Here is a 4,797-nt window from a genome sequence, read left to right as displayed (position 1 = left end):
AATTCTGAGAGTAACTGTTGAAGTCTTCCACTTATATAGTTTTGCCTTCTATGTCTTCCTATAACTCATTTAATATCTCCTGTAAAAATCGGGTGCTGTACTGCTTTGTGCATATATTATAAGTGCTTACTTCATTTTCTATGGTACTTTTGAATGAGATTTATTTTCCTTTCTTATCTCTTTCAATTAGATCTATTTTTGCTTTTGCTTAGTCTGAGATCAGGATTGCTACCCTTGCTTTTTTATTTCAACTGAAGCATTATATAGTCTGCTCCAGTCTTTTTCCTTTATTCTCTCTCTCTCTCTCTCTCTCTCTCTCTCTCTCTCTCTCTCTCTCTGCTTCAGATATGTTTCTTTTAAACAACATATTGTAGAATTTTGCTTTTTTAATCTACTCTACTATCCATTTCTGTTTTATGGGAGACTTCTTCCCATTCACATTTACAGTTATGATTATTAACTCTATATTTTCTTCCATTTATTTTTTGCCCATTTGTATTTTTCTCTCTCTCTCTCTCCTTTTTGCCCTATCCTTCCCAGTTTTGCTCCTGACCATCACCTCCCTCAATCTGCCCTCATTTCTACCAGTCCCTCTTTTTCTTTCCCCCTTTACCTTCTTTCTACCTTCCCTTCTAACAATCCCTATTTCCATTTTCTTTCCTGTTTTCCCTCCTAATTTCCTGGAGGCTAAGATAGATTTCTAAGCCCAAACGAGTGTATATGTTATTATCTATTTGATTTAAATCTGATGAGAGCAAGATTCAAACATTTTTTATCCCTTTCTTTCTTCCCCTTTGTTGTGATAGGTGCTTTGTGACTATTTTTTTTTAATTGAAACCTGAGTTTATTTCTCTTGGGAAGATTTAACCCACAATCACCAAAATTCAAGTTTGTTGGCAGTTTCAGGAAACTGAGTTGCAGTGCAGGTTTGTTTGGCAGTGACTGGCAGGCCGGTCCCCCAACCTTAACCACATGTCCCCAATAGCATATACAGGGTCCATCCCCTTGCAGCATTTTTTAATTGAGTAAAAGTTACATTTTTGAAGTACCAAAACTTGGGCTTGGCCCAATAAGGATAAACTGGTTTGGTGAGGCCAATTCCTCCACCCCTGACACACTGGGGACCAGCAGAAACCTAGAACTCCTTGTGCTTTTCTCACCAGGAAGGAATATATAGCTCTGAAGGGTCAGGAGAGATAAATTAAGAGCCAGAGCTCTCAAGATAAGGTTGTGCTGGCCTGGCACTAGGGAGGGGAACAACAGTAGAAATCGGGCAATAGCAGTGTAACAAAACTGAATACTGGAGGGGGAGGGAAAGAGGGCTGGGTTCACAAGAAAACCAGTACCTTGAAATCAGGATTCATGATTCTTAAGGCAAAGGTGGAAGTTGCCCCCAGGCCCCAACATTTGCAGGAGCTACTGTGTGACCTTAGGGGGAAAAAAAACACTTCTCCATCCATAAAAGGAAGAAAATCCAAAAATAAAGGGTTAATTCTTTCTAAACACCATTTCCTCTTAATATCAGACCTTTTGTATGGGAGCCTCATTTGGAGGTACTTTCTTAACCCACTGTTTCAAGCGCCCTTTGGCATATACTCAAAGGAAGAGGGCAGCAAAAACAACAGCCATGCCCAGACCCCCTACCACAGTGACAGTGTGGTTATAAATTAGACAAGAAAGAAAAATAGCCAAGGCCTGATGTAGGGTCATGATAATAGTGAAAGTGGAAGCACCAAACTGCCCAATGGTATAGAAAATGAAGAGCTGGCCAAAGGCAGAACAGACTGATAGCAACAGAGCATGGGCAGCAAACTCTTCATGTCGCCCCATGAACCTCATTGCCTCTACCAGGGCCCCTTGTTGTATCAGTGAGCCTACTGTGAGGAGGCAAGAAAAGAGGTTGACCCCAAACATCATTTGCACTGAGGACATCTTGTAAGCAAATAGGGCATCTTGCCAGTTGGAGGTAAAGCTGTCAAAAAGGATGTAGCCAGCAAGCAGGATGAAGCCTGAGAATGTGGTAGCAGGGGAAAAATGGTGCTCAGGCCCATTGGACAACAGGAACATGCTTACTCCAACAGAAATGAGGATAACAGTCAGGTATTCCCAGTGCTCATAGCTGCTATGGGATACCAGTTTACCCATTAGCATAACAGGGATCACTTTGGAGGCCTTTGCCAGTACCTGTGTGGGGAAGATGACAAACTTGAGGGCCTCATACTGACACCAGCTGCTGAGGATGTTGGAGAGACTGGCAAAGGAGTATTGGTACATAGGTGCCCCATGCCGGGGCTGTTTGCAGAGTACACAACAAAGGTCAGCCACCTTCAATGTTAGCACTCTGTTCATCAGCACCAGGAACTGGGAATCAGTGAAACGCTCTCCAGGCACTTTATCTGTAGCCCCATAGTTTCGTGTCATTACTCTCTCTTGCAGTACACCCCAAGTCAGGTATGATGCCTGGAGCCCCCCGGCGCAGAACAGCAGCTTGAGGACCTGCCGGGTTCTGGTGGGTTCTGGCGGCTCTGCGCGGGGGCCTGCCGAGTGCTCCTCCGGGGGCTTCAGCTCGTTGCCAAAAACACAGTCCCGGACAACGGGGAAGCAGAGGCCGCGGCCTGTCTCCAGGTAGTTCCTTCACCTGAAGTACTGGACCAGCAGGTAGCCGGGCACCAGGAGGCTGGCGTAGCCGGCGGCGTTCACCAGGAAGCGGACCAGCCAGAGCTCGGCCCAGCATCCGAGGCGGCCCCCGGCGCCTCCCCCCGCTACGGCCAGCGCGGGGCCGGCGGCCAGCAGCAGCACGGCCCTCCACCTGCGGGCCATGGTCGCGGCCGCCCGGGGGAGAGGGGGGTCCGGGGCGCGCGGGGGATGGGGGGGGTCCGGGGCGCGCGGGGGATGGGGGGAAGGGAGAAGGGGAGGATTCCGAGGCTCCGGGGGAGCTGCCGCCACCGCGTCCTCCTCTTCCTCCTCGCTTTGTGACTATTTATGTAATATAATTCACCTTACTCTGCTTCCCTTTCCCCTTTTCCCCAGTACATTTCTTTTTTATCCCTTAATTTTTATGTCATCAAATCAAAATTAACTAATGCCAATATACTCTAAGTATGCATTCTAATAGGTTCCCTTCTAGGTATCTAAACAGTTTAACCTTAAAGAATAAGTTTTTTTTTCATTTTCTACTTACTTTTTTTTATGCATCTCTTGAGTCTTATATTTGAAAATCTAATTTTTCTGTTCAACTCTGGTCTTTTTGTTCTGAAAGTTTGAAAGTTTCCTATTTCATTGAATGTCCATTTTCTCTGAAAGAATATTCTCAGTTTTGCATAGTAGTTGATTCTTGGCTATAATCCAAACTCCTTTGCCCTCTGGAATATCATATTCTAGGCTCTAAGATCCTTTAATGTTGAAACTGCTAAGTCCTAAGTAATACTGACTGTGGTTCCTTGGTATTTCAGTTATTTCTTTCTGATTTCCTGTAGGATTTTCTCCTTGAACTGATATTCTGGAATTTGGCTGCAATATTTCTTGGAGTTTTCATTTAGGATCTCTTTCAGGAGATGATCAGTGGATTTTTTTCAATGACTATTTCACCCTTTGGTTCAAGATATCAAAGCAGTTTTCCTTGATGTTTTCTTTTCTATTTTTTTTTGAGTCTGACTTTCAGAAAATCAAATAATTCTTAAATCACCTCTCCTGGATCTATTTTCTAGATCAGTTGTTTTTCCAATGAAGTATTTTTCAAGTTTTCTTTTTTTCTGATTTTCTTTGATTCTTCTTTAAAATTTATTTACACATTACTAAATTAATCTTATTGTAAGAGTAAATATAATCCCCCCTCTCCCGAAAGTAAAAAAAAACCTTACAAGAAATAAATTGAAAGAAAGAGAAAAAAAATGTGCTTCTGTCTCTGTCCCAATACCACCAGCTCTGTCTCTAGTGGGATAAGTCCATCAGGGAAGTTACTACCATATTTTTCCACAGCTGCTGTTGCTGATTGTAATTCCCTCTATCCATTCCTCCCCACTACTATTTATTATATTTTCTTTCTCCTTTCACTCTGTCCCTTTTCAAAAGTCTGCTGTGGGGTAGCTGAGTAGTGCAGTGGACAGAGCACCAGCCCTGGGGTCTGGAGGCCCTAAGCCTACATTCCACCCCAGAGATCCAGCAACCACTGAGTCCTGTGGTCCTGGACAGGCCACCCAATCCAACTACCTTACATAAAGTAAAAAAAAAAAGTGTTCTATATGACTATCCTCTCCTATGATCTACCCTTTCCTTATCCCCCCCTTCCCTCCCCATCCCCCCTTTCTTCCATCCCCTTTCTCTTCTTTTTCCTCTATATTTCTATGCCCTATCAAGTATATATGTTGTTTTTATGAACCATTTCTGATGAGAATGAAGGCTCTTTCATTCCCCCTCACTTTCCCCCCTTCCACTCCATTGTAAAAAGCTTTTCCTTCTTCTTTTATATGAAATATCTTAGCCTATTCTACCTCTCCTTTCCATTTCTCTATATACACTTCTTTTTTTACCCATTGACTCCATTTTCCCAATATATTATACCTTCAAATTCAGCTCTGTCCTATGTCTTGTCTATATATACTTCTTCTAACTGCTTTTATAAATGAGAAGGTTTCTATGAGTATTATCAGTACCATCTTCCCATGCAGGAATACACACAGTTCAACATCATTAAATCCCTCATAATTTACCCTTCTTGTTCACCCTCTCTATGCTTTACCTGAGTCCTTTATTTGAAGATAAAACTTTCTGTTCAGTTCTAGTCATTTCAATAGGAAC

At 43.0% G+C, this 4,797-nt stretch overlaps 1 pseudogene; it reads right to left on the bottom strand.

Moving 5' to 3' along the window:
• Nucleotides 1-1,521: 1,521 nt before the first annotated feature.
• On the bottom strand, nt 1,522-2,820 carry LOC141500725 (adenosine 3'-phospho 5'-phosphosulfate transporter 1-like; annotated as a pseudogene).
• Between the last annotated feature and the right edge of the window lie 1,977 nt (nt 2,821-4,797).

Source organism: Macrotis lagotis, chromosome X, assembly GCF_037893015.1.
Source record: "Macrotis lagotis isolate mMagLag1 chromosome X, bilby.v1.9.chrom.fasta, whole genome shotgun sequence".
NCBI classification, from domain to species: Eukaryota; Metazoa; Chordata; class Mammalia; order Peramelemorphia; family Peramelidae; genus Macrotis; species Macrotis lagotis.
Note: the sequence above shows the minus strand (reverse complement) of the source record. Positions and strands in the feature narration are given on the sequence as shown.